General features: G+C 41.2%; 1 protein-coding gene across 3 annotated transcripts in view; it reads right to left on the bottom strand.

Moving 5' to 3' along the window:
* The window catches only part of DENND4C (DENN domain containing 4C), a 75225-nt gene extending 60643 nt beyond the window's left edge, over positions 1-14582 (bottom strand). For 2 of the 3 annotated variants that reach the window (XR_012584851.1, XM_074569230.1), the window contains exon 1: positions 14408-14582. The gene's annotated coding sequence lies outside the window, so the exon portion shown is untranslated. Of the gene's footprint in view, positions 1-11869; positions 11915-13576; positions 13625-14407 lie in introns of those variants that run through there. The other variant, XM_074569232.1, reaches the window with a different exon arrangement.
* Between the last annotated feature and the right edge of the window lie 1395 nt (positions 14583-15977).

The following is a 15977-nucleotide window of genomic DNA, read 5'->3' as shown; positions in this document are numbered from 1 at the left end:
TAACCAGCAAGACAGCAGGCTTCTTGAGATAAAGCAGTATCAGCTATTCATTAAAACTGAAAATGGAAAGAAATTAAAATAATATTTGTAAATGCCTTTAAAGACATGCTTGAAGAAGCTAAATCACTTGTCACACACAGCAAAGAGATACAGTTAGGTTGCATTAAGCCTTCAGCTTGCCCCTCTTCTTTCTGCACACATTTTAAGTACCAGAACAGTTTGGGTTGGAAGGGACCTTTAAAGATCACCTAGTCCAATCCCTCCTGCCATCGGCCAGGACATCTTCCACTACATCAGGTTGCTCAAAGCCCCGTCCAGCCTGACCTTGAACACTTCCAGGGATGGGGCATCAACAACTTCTCTGAGCAACCTGTTCCAGTGTCTCACCACCCTCATTGTAATGAAGGTCTTCCTTATGTCCAGTCTAAACTACCACCTTTCAGTTTAAAACCGTTGCCCCTTATCCTGTCACTATAGGCTTTGGTAAAAAAATCTTCATGTGTTATTTTGCAACAGTGGTAAGATAAAGGCATGACAAAGTTGGTGCGAAGAAACTGAAGACTTTTTTTTTTTGCGGAACCGGGTGATCTTAAATCAGAACAATAAAGTTGAGTCACTTGGGACAGGAGAGGTGGAAACTGAAGGCCTGAACTTAGCAAGTCTGACCAGCAGTGGCAATTTGGATACTTACGAGTTTTGTCTATAGGACTGTTTATAAAAATCAGATCTAAATACAAATGCTAAAAGACTGAAACAACTATAGGACACAATGTTTAGGACTAACACTATGAATGCTATTTTTTAAAACTTTAGATTACTGGAAATACATCAATAATAGTGCTTTCTTCGGGGGGTTTTTGGTTTGTTTTTTGGGGGGGTTTTGTTTGTTTTTTTTTTTTTTTAAAAAAAAAAACCAACACTATTTCCTAGTTTTATTCCATAGCAACAGAAAGCACACACTGAGGGTTGTTCTCAGTGTTAACTGTATTCAATAAATTGGAAAGATTGCTTCTGTTCTAATTGCCTCAAATTTTGTCTTTGTTTAACTAGATTTCAAGACATGGAAGCTAATACATGGAATTCACTTTGAAAAGCAACGAGCAATGCAATCATGGGCTATACTTGGCAATCGGAACTTTAGGCTGTTTTTTTTAAACACAAAATACAGCTATGACTCTAGCACACATATATAGCCCCACACACTTAAATGTAAGCAGCATATGCAAAGACAGTTACCGATACTACCATTTAACAACCAGAGCGTACTGGAGTATACATACAGGGTTCCCAAACAGCTTGCACTCCAGTTGCTTGTCCATTCCAGCGTACCTTTCATTATTATTGCTCACATCAGTATGTTTGTCCATACCATAGTCACTTCTAAGCAAGCACACTTTGACTCAGATAAGCATGGAATTCCAGCTTATGCAGTTCAGTTTGGCACACGTAGGACAGCAGAAATCAGACTTTGCGTATGCATCACAGATTATTTAAAATTACTACAGAATGGAACGTTATAAATGAGACTATTCAATAGTGTTAAATGAGTTCAGATGAACTAAGGAGGTTATGAAACGCTTAAGATATCATTAGCAACACATGGGAATTTACATGGACATGTCTATATATGAGTGCTATGAAGCAGATTTTACTATGTGTAAGAAAATGGCATGAGTATACATACACACACATATATATAACACCATAACAAAAGACAAGGTAAGGCAACGTTACCTCAAGCATACCATTAGCACTGAACAGGATTAAAACAGAAAAAAAAGAAAAAGAAAAAAAAAAAGCAGTCCACAGATTATTAGCCACAGACAGTAACAAGAGAAAAAGAATTCCCAGTCATGCATTTAAACACTTACTTTTTTGGAATGCATATCACATTGTCATAAATTATGAAATAAAATAACAGTTACAGTCACTTGACTAAATCGCACAAGTATAAGAAAAAACTAGAGTTGCAAAAAAAACTTCACAGACATGCAATGCCCACCTTCTACCTGTCTTAACACAGCCAGCTGTGGAACAAGAATGGCTGGATGTCACCCATGACTGGGTCTGAACATGCGCATATGCAAATACAAGACCATTCCTTCATAGCAGTTTTCAAGTAAACATTTGAGAAGGTAATGGTTGCACAATTGAAATAGGTTACAAACTACAAGCTGATTATCTTATGGGGGTCTATAACATTGTGAAAAATGAACTGAAGAACAAGGGGGAAGATAAAAGACTTGCCAATTACATTTAATGAAGTATTCCTATAGCATGCCTTTTATCAATTCATTTCATTTCATCCAGAAAACAAGTTGTATCAAGGTCCTCTACTGCAAATAATCTAAACTGGCTTTTTGCATCACATAGCTAAATTGGTGCCAATTTGCACATATTCAAAGACAAAATGTTGACTCTGTATGAGCTGGTTTTGTACCAGACTGTTTTCTGACAGCATCTGAACATAAAAATCTGGCATAAAAAAATGTAATCAGCTTCCTGTGAAGGTTTTCTAAAGCCTTACAAATAGATCAGGGCACTATAGTAGGAAAGGAGCAGAAATGCCACATCAGATCACCTCAGGTAAGAAATTCCTATGGAAGTAAAGGCACTAAGCCTAGAAACAGTTTGATGAAACAGTTGCCTTCCCCCCCTCCAGTTGTAGAAAAAAACAGTTCTCAGAGCATAAGAGTTCTGCATACTGTGAATGTTTGAGAATAAAATCGCTTTTGCTTTAAGCTCCTGAAACATCAAACACAGATGTATAGCTAGTGCTGAAAAACAGACTGTATTTTATAAATTGATTAAATGAAAAAAATCTTAACATCAAATTATCAGATATACCTAAAACCCAAAGACCAAAGGCTAAAATAAAACACCACAGGTGGGAAACGAAAAGATCTCTTTCAGGCTTCGAACTGTAACTTCTACGATGGCTAAAGACACCCGTATTTCTTTAAAACTTGAGTAAGACAGATATTTGGTATCTCTCTGGGAATTTGTTACTGACGTTTTCACGAGAGCCACTAACAAATACACCATTCATATAATGTGAAACAGGTGTCTGTATTCTTCCAACGCAGTTTTCCTTTTCAATTGCAAACCGTGGGCTTTGAAATGATGCCATAGTGTGCTTCATATGAAGGAGTGGTGAGGAAATGAACTGACTTTTGCAAATCCAGTATTGTAATAAGTGACAATTACATAGCAATAATTCTCTAGTTTTGTAAGGTGTATACCATTTGCCACTTAAGCATCAATTCTGTTACTAAGGAGTCTTACGGCTTTTCCAACCTACCTATTTTAGAAACAATGAATAACATTTTAAAACAATTTTGTCCTTAAACAAAATACATTCCTGTTCTCCATTACCCTGAATTTTCTTTGCATTATCTATGTTTTCCTGTCCTGTATGTAATTCCTTGAACTGCTGGCGCAGAAATTATCAAAGGAAGGGAGGGAACTAGTAACAAATTTTTAACTTTATATTTAATAAATTTGAATTATTCAGAAAAGACATAAAAGCAAACTACAAACAGTTTAAAATTCTGTCTTAGGAAGCCAAACTGTTCTTTTAGTCTGATTTTTCAGATTGTAAGTAGAACCAGTTACTATTGCTACAAACAGTGGAGCAATAATGTCATGATATAAATGCTGGTAGCAAACATAACAAAGCTTTCAGAAGCAAAATTTTCTGATAGCAATTTGAACAGCTACTTATGAATTACAAATGACTGAAAATATCACTTGTTTAATGGACTTTGTGATCCAGGATGCTCAGGAGTATGAAAATGCCCCTCAGGAAAAAGTGCAGAAAAAAAGAAAAAGGGGGGGGGGGGAGAGGAAGGAAGAAAACAAAAAGAAAAACCTGACTCCATACTATCTCTATCACACTCAACGGTTCAAGTTTTCCTATTGTACAGTAATTTAATGTTGTCCAATGGTATAAAAATTGGAGCAGTTACAGACATTTGAAGCCAAAAACCAAATTCTGAAATGACCTAGAGAGTCTAGAGGAGAAGCAGCTGGAATCAATGAAGGCAAGTTTGGTACCAATAAATTAAGTTCTATTGCCAAGGACAGAAAAGAGAAATGGAAAAGATGTGAGAAGGGAAGAACGATAATCAGCAAGCAGTCCAGCCACACTCATTAAATAAACCAGTTCAATCTTGCTTCACCAGTGTTGTACCCGAAGTGTTCCTTCACGTAACAGAAGATGGCAACTACCCCAGAGGCTGCAAAGAAAGTACTCCAAGAGGGAAAATGTAATAATAATAATAACAGTTCTTAAAGCAAAGGAAGTACTTTATAAAATGCACTTACTGCCCCAGTTGCAAGCTTTAAAGGTTAGCCATGCTCAGTATTATGTAATGAGTGAAACATCTGCAGCCCTGGAAACATTCTTTGTTAGAGAACTCTTTCTGTAATTGGAAACTCCATTGGAACAAAGCCAAATATAGTAGCCTGAGACAAAAATAAGAAAGTGAAGAAAAAGTCAAGAGACAATAGTCCAATAGTTAACTGCCTTCTGGGACCCAAATCTCCTAGATTGCTCTTCACAGGTTTTCTTGGTGTCCTTTTTTCACTGGGGTGAGGACAGACTACATTTTAGTCTAGAGAGGTCAAAGCAGAGAAGAAAAGATGTTCTGTTTCAAATCCACCTGAGGTGTTACTTGAAGTATGAGTTTGATATACTCTCTTTCTTGTTGCTCTCTCTACTGGCATTCAAATAGTGAAGTACTAGCACTGAAATTGTTTTGCCAGACTCTCCAGTGGCAGAGATTTGCCAGATCACAGAATCATGCTTTGATTTCATTTTTGTTAGCTGCCTACAATACAATCAGCCATACGCTGCTTGAAATCGTCTCCTAAGGGCTCCACAAATTCGGAGTGGAAAACCCATTGACTGATTTTGAGGAACGCGATTTTCCTCATTTTTATCTTTTTTTGGGAAAAAAAAAAAAAACACTGCAGAAAGAAGTAATTTTTCTTTGTAGGTCTCTCCATTAACAGCTTTATCACATCAAACACAGGCTGCTACATTCACACTTTCGGAGTCTCACAGCCTATCCCCACCTCATGGAAAACCTTTCCTGGCTATCAAGAGGACGACTCCCATTTCTGGTTGGCCTATGACACCAGCCTCAAATCACTCGGTTTCATGTCAGCATTTTCATTCTTTCTCAGCTGCTTTTCAAGCTTGGCAGGAGCTTATTAACACTTCAGAAGTCTGTCTTTTAATCTTCTTGCCAACTCCTCATTAAGAAACTCTCTTTTGCCAAGATTGCTTAAAAAAGTCCAAACCACACGCCTGACAGCAGTTAGAATATTCATGCTTTTTGTCTTAACGCTGCAGCAGTGAGAATCTTACAGGAGGAACTGTCTTTTTGCTGTTTATGCTGCACTAGGCATACCACAATCTTGATCTGCAGCACATTTTTGCAGTGAGGATTTGTATTACCACATCTGCAGCAAACACGGAAAGAGCGTAGGCTGGGCTTCTGAGTAACCCTTCTGCACCACTCACTTCACAGGTCACCTTGCAATAAAGTTACTACAAACGCTAAATCACGCGCAAAAAGCTTGGGCAGGAGTATGGTTCCTGAAAACTTCTGCCCTCAACTTTCATAAGGGTGTTCTGTATTGTCAAATATTTTAGCAAAACTTTCTAAAGACAAGCTCTTTGCTTAGTACCTAGACTACTCTTCCCATTCCTAGATAAAGGCTAATAGAGAAATGGATCACAGCATTCTAAGGAAGTGCAGTAACTGCATGATTGCCTCCGATGTCTCTTCTAATTCATTAGAATTATTAAAGAATCATCACAAGAGGACCCATGCAACCACACTCCAGTCCATTCACAACTCCAAAAGCCAGACCAAAGCTGATAAAAGCCACCTAAAGGATAGAAAAGCTATTGTAATACTCAAAGTATGAAAATGGAAAAGCATTCACAAATAGAAGTCATCAAGTGGGCTGTGTATCTGTGAAATCACAGATGTAAAGTGATTCAAACTCTTCATTATGACTACAACTCTTGCTCCAGAATAAACATAAAAATATTGCTTAAGTCTGTACGGACAAAGTTAATTTTTATGCACAGACAAGAAATTTTTGTCATTATGTGGAAAACCTGACTTGTGTTTTTCCTGTTTCTTTTCCATTAAAATTTTCAGTCACTTCTGAAACAATCAGAACATCTGATTTTTACACAGCTCATCACAAAACCAAGAAATCTTTTTTCCCTCTGTATTCTACAGTACGTGTAAAGAAACTTAACTTTCGACCCCTTAAAAGCCCTTGGTTATCAATCCTTGCTTCTTGCTGTGCTCACTTATATTCCTGAAAATATATATATATATACACATATATTCAGGAGAACTGAGTATCTGAACCCATTAAAGCTCATTATTTCAGTCTTCTGAATGTATATCAAATGCGAGATCACTAGAATATTAAAATGATGTTGTGTATTACATGAACTTCTGAAGAAAATAATCACAAAAGATAGCATATTAGAAAGGTACTACTTACCACAGACAAAAGTATTAATAAATATTTTCCTCAAACACTAAAAAAATGCTGTCAAAGGATAGCAAGCCTGACATTCTCTGTCATGAAGCCTTATCACTCAGCAGATGGCAAGTAAATGTGAAGTTTGACATTGCACATAATTTCATCTTTCTCATAATACTATCATCTAACACTCAAAATATCTGTATCGTATCACTCAACACACTGGTGGAGTTCTCAGACTAAACACTTACCTAAAACGTACCTATGGTAGAATTCTGAAACCAAGTTTAAGAATTAAGTCATACTCTCTCTTGTGCAAAGAGAAACCAATGCAAAAACCAATGTCAACTTACTGTTTTATATTGTTGTGCCCTTCATGTTACTGTTGTTATGCTTTATTATTTGCAACATCCATTTCTGTCATAATTTAATATATGCACTTGTCTTCCCATTTACAATACTCTTCACACACGTTTTTATGTGTATTTGGATACATAATGTTTTAATTGATGTAGTGATATATTAGAACTGAAAAATCTGGTTACCTAAAGCAGGCTATGACTATTGTGGACATAATTCACAACGCTTAGCATTCCTATTTCCAATTTAACCGTCTAGGAATAGATTTATTCAATTTACTTGGAAGACTGAACTCAGCTTTTTCCAAATTGTTTGGAAATTCAAGCAGATATCCTTTCCCAAGATTTCTTCATTTTCCTCCCACATGACTTACATAACAGCACAGCCTTGTCCCTCTACCCAATGCTCAGCTGCTGTGGCATGCACAAAACGTTTGAAACCCCTACGTTCCATTTCGCTGCTCAGGGTAGAGTGGAATTCACCATTCCTCCCTTTGCAAACAAAAACCAACCAAACAAAAAACACCCAAACAAACAAACACCAAAAACAACAACAGCAAAAAAAAAGTATGGCAGTCATCACAATCCGCTCCCAAGTATACAGTAGTGGAATATCTTTATTCTCCTCCACTGATACTGCTCCACTGTACACTTTAATGTATTACTGGCTCTGCGAAGAAGCAGGTGGGACAATATTTACGTAGTCAGAGGATTTACCCAAGAGGTGGGCTACCAGCATTTCTGTCCTTGTTCAAACCAAAGGGCATCATACATTCCTTTATAAGACAGTTTTAATGCTTTACACTCTCTTTTTTTTCCTTCTTCTTACTCTGTCATTTTTTAACAGGTCTAGGGCAGCTTAAATACTCCATACAGACAAAAAGAATAGGGATACAAATGGAGTAATATAAGAGAATTTTGCACTTACCAACCTGAACGTCTCAAACGTAAAGTATTTCAACTCAGACGTTCAATCCAGCAAGCATACCAGTTAAGGATGAGATTTTTAAAAATGTACGAGACAATTAGGCACTTGAAGCTCAAGGCAGCTTCCCTTCTCAGATTTGTTTATCATCAGTCTATTAATACAGCTAGGAAAACAGTTTAAAATTAGAGGAGTGACTTATTTAGTAAGATTTTTTTCCCCTAGCAGAATCAGTTAGATCGAAGAGACTAAGAAGGAGAGGTTTTGAGATTAACAGTGTGTACACTGTACATCTGAATCTAACAGAAGAAAGAAGAAAAGCTATAAATGTCTTTGTGCAGGATTTGTTCTGTTTTCTTTAAAATAAACTGAAATGTCACATTAGTCACTACATTCACGGTGAATGAGTCATCATAACCCAAAGGAGCTTAACGCTTTCACATATAATTACCCTACAAGAAGATGCCTACAAAAAAAAGTTCAAAGCAGAAAAGCCACAAAGTATATACCTCAGAGTCTGAAATGCCACTGCCTTTTTAAGAAAGCATGGGTGACATACTATGCCTTTTTTCAAAGGTAAACTTTCTAGTTGATCTACCCAGTCCTGAACAACATACTCCTTCTTTTATTACGCATAATGTAGATTTGGTTGATTCCTAGAAGAACTGTATCACCATAGCCAGGAGTGCATAAAAGAATTGTGCTCTTCAGAGACATAGAGGTATTCTGGTATAAGTCCCTGTGTTAAGCAGACCACCAGCAGCAAAAACAATTTTTAATTTGCAAAGTCTGTTCTGTTAATGACTTATGATTTTCTTATACCAGTGCAACTTCAAGTTTGTCTACATAGTTTATTAGTATTGGAAAACTTTGTGGTGATATGCTTATACTTTATCCACATAACAAAACACAAACAGTCCTATACAGGGAGAATTACTATACAAAGCCTAAGGCATAACTAAAAGGAAAAAAAAAAAAAAAAAAGAAGAAGAAAAAAAGATAAGGATGCATCCCCAAGGTTATGCAAGAATTTAAGGTCAGAAGAAATCCAGGTCTTTCAGTGATGATTCTAACTGCAAGAATTCACTTCGAGTCAAGTAAACATTGTACAGGAGTCATGTAGACTTGCTTTTTCTGATTTCATCACAACTTTTAGAAAACAGTAATGTGTTTATGCACTTAAGAAGTTTCCTCTTTTATGTCCTGCTTATTCTTTAATATTCAGAACTGAAAACAACCTGGATGTGACCACTAAGAGGCATACTGTTCCCATTCATTAATTAACCACACCTATACATCACAGTGGTTCATGACTTATAAAGCTTACAGGAAAATGACTTGTACTCTTCTTACTCCTGACAAATCCAAATTTTGTTTGTACATGTTTGTGGGACCTATGCAGAAAACTAAACTTAACTTCACGTGGTTATCTTTCCTAGGTTTCTTCTACAGCAAGTGGAAGCGGAGCTTCAAATTATAATTGAGGGCACTTAAAGTCATGCTTACATTGAGAATTACCCCCTAAAAAGTTAAGTGGTGGATAACAGGCGAAGAAGGGAGCCAAGAAACATGGGTCTCCCTAGACTAACTTATGTCAATATCCCTCTTCAGTCACATCTTTGGTGGTTTCAGAAGCTTAACAGGTACAAGACACATATGTTTAACATAAATTACACATTTCTCAAGCTATCCCCATCCTTGAAAGTATTTCCTCTGGCAAACACATTGCTTATTTTTTATGATTCGTTTTAAGGAAACCTGCAAAAGATACTATCTATGCTTCAAAAAAACTAAACCCCAGTGTACTTAAATTCGTATTACTTTCAAACACAACAATTTTCTGCCATTTACACCTACATATCCAGCAGTTTATATTCCCATTAAGGTTATTCATGACGTAAAATGTTATTGGGAGAACTCAAGCATCAAGAAAACAATGAAGGTATAGGTACAAATGACTCCCTAGTCTAGGCAAGCTACTGCTGTTACTTCCAAGGACAGCTGGCTGATCTACTGTTAAGAACTAGCCACACCGGTTTTTACATTTTGCAATAGTCCCATGCAATGACTGGAGTAACCGACTGAATAACCTGTTGCTGTGACTCAGCAGTTTTTCCTTTCTATAACTTTCTCTGAGACCAAGATGGATATGCTGTGGAAGTTTCAGGGCTTAATTATATAGCTATACATGCCTTGATTTCTTGCTTTCCCTGAAACATTAGGTGCTTGAACTTCTTTTTCTGCATCTGCTGCTGCGAGGCAGCTGCTCTCTAGTTGTGCTTCTCTTTTTCCCAACTTTAACCATAGTTTCATTCCTTCTTAAAGCAGAAAGATATAGTTTACCCATTATACAGACACGGCTGGAAGATATCTTACTTGCAAAACTTCTACCTATGTCAGGTTTCTTATCTGGGTGAGAGTATAGTTTCTTCCCCAGGGAATAATGAAGAAGGCTGGAGCCTTGTTATGTGACACCAGGAATAGCAGCACTGGGTTGCCCAACAGGGGAAGAAAATAAAAAAAAGTGAGAAAAAAAAAAAAATTCTTGCTTTCACCAGTCACACAATGCCTCAACATGAAAGACTTGCAAAGGGGAACCGGAGCACTGAAGAATGCGTCAGTGGCCAGACTTCAGTTTAAGCATTACTGATCAAAGTCCGTAATTAATTATAAAGGCAAAAGCTATCACTGAAATGCATAGGTTCGGAGAGAAAGCAAAAATGTGGGATTCTTAGGCTCTCTGGTGAAAAATGGCTACGTTTTGCAGTAGAGCTGCAATTTGTTCACAACTGGAGAACACTTCCAATTCAAGAGGAAGAAAGCTTCTACTACTTTGGAGAGCTGTAATTGTAAACTCAGCTTTTGCTGCCAGAACTGAACAACTTAATTTGCAAGTCAATCCCTGATTTACACTATTTTTAACATCTTTTAGACAGAAAAGCACAGGCTCTTGGTTGACGCTTGAAAGGCATCAAGTCTCTTTAGAGAAGTTTTTGATAGTAAAGGAAAGGAACTGAAGTGTCCCAAAATGTGAAGATGAAAGCAGAATAAGGCAAACCGGCTCACTGCATTTAACTGAAACAAAATGGAAGGAATGTTTAATGACATGCAAGCCAACCTTTAGGCAAGAAATCCGGGGCACGTTTTTATGGTTATCTGTACCGACAATCTTGAGTTTGTTTTTACTTTTTTTTTTTTTTAAAGCAAAGAGTCACATGCATAAACAGAGAACATCATTATAATTTTTGCTATTCTGAAAACTGTTTTCAAGTTTCCTGTCTGCCAAAGCAAACATTGAAGATCAGGACCACATTTATAACCTTGAAGATCCTGGAAGCAGAAACAAAGGACTAGAGTGAGGTATCAACCAAGACAAAACTTTCTGCTCTATTCCAGCTTGGAACATGTAGCACAGTGTAACTGCATTCCTGAAACTTTAGAATAAATAAGTATGTATGCGCACATTTTGTGACAGATGCAGTCACCAGAATAACTGAACGTGAAACAGTCACGCTCCACCAGAACCTATGCTGTAGTCCAGAAACAGCCTTGAACTAAGTCACTTCACTTCTAACCACCATTTGCACAGAGGTCAGGGTTGTGAGCCTTTAGGCATGCTGAAGGTGGGTAATCCATGCCTTGGGATGCCTAGCAAGCACAGAAAAAAAAAGTTCTATCAGATAGATTTCTACACTGCAAGCTACCCTTAAACAAAAAGATGCCAGGTTTAGAGGTTACAGGTAATTTCTGTTGCTATTTGAGTCAGAAGGCTAAGTCAGTCACAGAAGGAGACGCTACATGAAACCAGTAAGACCACGAAACATGCTAGTCTTTAAGTGTACTGCTCTATGCCTATGGTTGCCATTGAAATTTATCTGAAAGCTTAACAAATAAGACATCTGATCTTACATAACAGTCAAAAGACTACCTTACCTTCCTCTTACAACTTTGGCAATACACCTTTCCTACCTCATTATACTGAGACTTTTTTCCTATTGTATTTTTAAGCAAACACAGACATGTGCATCAAGGCTAACACCGGAACTTATCTGTCCTTAAAGCATACCGAGATGTAATTCCAGATTCAATTCTCCACTGGCCAAAGGCAGACCTAAGAAAGAACGAAACATAAAAAGATACCACTTCAAGCACTGTATTTCAATAATATGTAGCACTGCTACTCCACATAAGAATTCATACATGTTGAGTCAGAAGGATGTTACTCATACTACCGTTTGGATATCCCAGTTTTGCTTGAGTTAGACAGTTTTCATTCAGATAAATACAAAAGTTGATCGGAAAGAAATCACACACAAAATCTTCAAACAAGAAAACAAACACGTAAGACATGGTCCAAGAAGATGTCATGACATTTACTTTGGGCTATAGAGAGCCCAACCTTAACCTAAGAAGGCACAGCCAAATGTAACATACTTATCTGTATTCAAGAAAAGGCACATCTTGATTTATAAGATTATTTTTAAAAAATAAATCAAATATTTGAGATTTTAGCAGTAGTGTCTATGTGTGGTTGTAACCATTTTAACATAGAAGTCAGAAGTCATGTAGGCAAGCCAGTATTTACGTTGCTGGTTTCTACTGAACTCTTTCATTGCACCACTCAAGACAGAATGCATTATTAGCATCTCATATCCACTGGAACGGTAAAAAGCAACCTGTCAGCCAATTATTAAAAAAAAGTCTTAAAAAAACCCCTTACAGTCACATTTATAGTAGAAACATTCTCAACCTATGTAACACTTTGGATTTTTTTTTAGTTTGTGTCCTTTGTGACAAGCATTTGAAATATATATGGTATTCTGATTAGCAGTCTGGCTAGTCAGTTAAGTTTGGTCATGATTGCTTCTCACAAAAAAAAAAAAAAAAACCACAAAAAAAACCCCACCAATCCTTTCATTTTCCAAACGGTATGATGCAATTTGCATTCCATCATTATTTTTGCCCCAAGAACACAGAGAACATTTACCACCTTAGTTCCTAACATGCTACCTTAAAAGAGTGATGCAGAAACTTTTACTAACTTTGTGTTTAGTCTACACAAGACAATAGCCAACAAAAGTAACCAAAAGCAAATAATTTTCTTTTCACTAACGTGTCCATACGCAGGCTCAGATTTAGCTTGGTTAAAAACACCACAATAAGCCAAGAAAATACTACAGAAGTCACCAGAAGACACACTAACACAGCTTACAGAAAAAAAGAAAGAGGATCAAACGTCCTGTTTGTTTACAAGCTAAGCCCTCACGCAGATCTAAAAGTTTAGCCACGGGCATTAAGTTTGAAATCAGCACAACAGTCCATGTTTGCAACATGCTTGATCTTAACAGCAAGAGAAAAGCGCATTAAAAAGAGTAGTTTAGAACAGGCACCTAATTTAGAGTTAATGTAACTTTGTTCAGTTTTTGCATCCTTCCTGAGCATGCCGCATCAACAATATGTAAAGTTGTGCTCGAACTTCAGAAGATCATGTGTGGCATTAAGAGCAGAGTTAATCAGCATGTAAACCTTCTGACAGCTTCTGTAAATATTTTTCCCCGATTTGACATAGGAAGGCCCTAGCCTATCACCAGATCCTGTTGCTACACAGATTATCTGGTCACGCAGCAAAGACGCATCAGATATCCCCAGCTGATAGTAAAGGCTGATTAAAAGTTACGGCTCTAGCTTTGTCCTTTTATCTGCAGGACCAAACCGTAAGTTTTACAATGTCTTGCTGATTCAATCGGCTTCCAAAACACAGCGTGACTATTACCAATGGTGCCTCTCTCACTGGGTGGCGGGGTGGGGAGGAGACCGACCCCCGCTATTCAGACATCCCTCCAACAGCCCGGACACGGCCTTTCGCCACCTCCATTTTGCCACCGAGAAGAGCGTGGGCCCCGCCGGCCCCGATGACGCCTCGCCTCCGTTCCACTCCCCCCGCAAGGGTTAAATGGGCTGACGCCGGAGCCCAGGGGAGGGGCCGGAGCGTGGAAAAGGAGAGGGCTAAAAAAAAAAAAAAAAAAAAAATATGGAGAAATAAAGGAGGGAGCTGCCCGGGAGACTCACCTGCAGCGCCGGCCACCTGCGCCGCCCCCCGCCGCGGCAGGCCCAGCGCTGCCCGGAGGGCCCAGCGCTCCGCGAGGAGCGGCGGCCGGCAGCAGGGAATTGAACAAAACCCATGCTAATAATTAAAATTTAACAAAAAAAAAAAAAGCGCCCAGAAAGCGCCTCCACCCTCCCGGCCCGGCCCGGCGCAGGGCAAGGGCGATCCCCAGCGCGGAAGCTCCGCCGGGGCAGGCAGGGAAAGAGGAGAAGCAGGCGCCCTTCCCAGCGACGGACTAGGCGCCGCGAGGGACACCCCGAACCTCCTGCCCTCTCCGGCGAGGAGGGAAGTTTCCTCCGAAGGTGGAAGAGGAGCGGGAAGGGGCCCGGGGCGGGGAGGAGAGGGGTCCCCCCCGCCGCTCCCCGCCTTCCTGCCGCGCCCGGAGAAGAGGGCGGTGGAAGGCGGACGAAGCGCCGGGTCCGGCGCCCGCTCCCCGCCTGTCAGGCCCCCTCCCTGATTCCCTCCCTCCCTGCCTGCCTGCCTCCTACGGCCGCTCACCTGCCGCCCGCAGACAGCCGCCACCGGGCGCCCCTCGTCCGCCCCAGCTGTCGCGGCGCTGCCGGCCCAGAGCTTCTCCCTGCGCCCACCGCCTCCTCAGGAACCGCCGGACCCGCCGCCGCTCCCGTTTGGGGAAGAAGCGGCCACCATGTTACTTTCTCCCCCGCAAACGCCTACAGGCGGGTCCAGGACCCGCCCCGAAAGGAGGCGGCGGCCCGGGTAGGGGAGCAGCGGCCGCGGCCGCCGCTGCCGCCAGGGGGGGCCGGCGGGAGCCGGGACCCGCCGGGCTGCCTGAGGGGGATCCCGGCGCTCGGAGGCCTGCCCCGTGTCGGGCCCCGCCGCCTCGGCCCCCGGCCCGGGCAGCAGCGAGCCGTCTCGGGCCCCGCGGCGGGGAGGCGGAGGGTGTCCGTGAAAGGGACGCATCCTGACAGTAAGATCACATGCTGTGTGAAGAGAAGGCGGTGGATGTAGTTATTTCTGGATTTTAGTAAGGCTTTGGACACCGTGCCTCACAGCATCCTTCTGGACAAATCGTCCAGCTGTGGGATGAGCAGGTTCACGGTGCGCTGGGTGAAGAACTGGATGAAGGGCAGGGCTCAAAGTGTTGTAGTGAATGGGGCTACATCTGGCTGGTGGCCAGTCACCGGTGGTGTTCCTCAGGGCTCAGTTCTAGGGCCAGTTCTGTTCAGAATATTGATCAATAAAGCTGGAGGCAGGAGTTGGATGCACCATTAGCGAGTTTGCTAATGATACTAAACTGAGAGGTGCTGCTTACACTCTCGAGGGATAAGTGGACTTGCAGAGGGATCTAGATAGATTGGAGCATTGGGCAATCTGCACCTGGGACGGAGGGATGCTGGGCGCAAGTATATACTGGGAGAGGAGTGTCTGGAGAGCCGCCTATGCAGAAAGGGATCTGGGGGTGCCGGTTGACATAAGGCTTAATAAGAGTCAGCCTGTCCCCATCACCTTCACGCCTTGCCCATAGGCACTGGGTGTGCTGTGAGATGCCATGATGCCACCTCTGCTCCATGGTGAACCAGCCCCACAGAAGCTCCTGGCCTCTGCTGAGCCCCTCTGGTTTGTCAACCCCCTTCCTATACATGACCCCAAAGGGGTTGTAGTGCCCGAGTGGGGCCTGACGGGTGCTGAGCAGAGGGGGATCACCTTTCTGCCCTCTGGCTAGGAGAGAAAGATAGGAGAAAAGCCACGACAGCCAGCCAAGTGCTGCCTTTAATGCCCTGTGGGAGGAAGCAGGGGAGCCCAGAGGGCTGGCCATCAGTGCAGGCGTGTGGGGAGAGCTTGTGGGACTTTGTCCTGCCTCCAAGGGAGGCACGAGGTGTTATCCAATGAACCCCCTTGCCATACGTGCCTGGAGATGTCTGCCATGGCCAGAGCGACCTGACGGAGCCCTGGGAAGACATGGCACAGGCCTTGGGGACTGGAGTGAAACACCAATGCCGAGCACAAGACAAGAGATGGGGGGATGGAGTGGGCAGTGGTGTTGCACTAACCCCAGATGCTTGTGCTGGGGCCACAGTGCTGCTGGGGTGAGCACCACAGGTGAAGA

Source organism: Larus michahellis, chromosome Z (genome assembly GCF_964199755.1).
Source record: "Larus michahellis chromosome Z, bLarMic1.1, whole genome shotgun sequence".
Taxonomy (NCBI): Eukaryota; Metazoa; Chordata; class Aves; order Charadriiformes; family Laridae; genus Larus; species Larus michahellis.
Note: the sequence above shows the minus strand (reverse complement) of the source record. Positions and strands in the feature narration are given on the sequence as shown.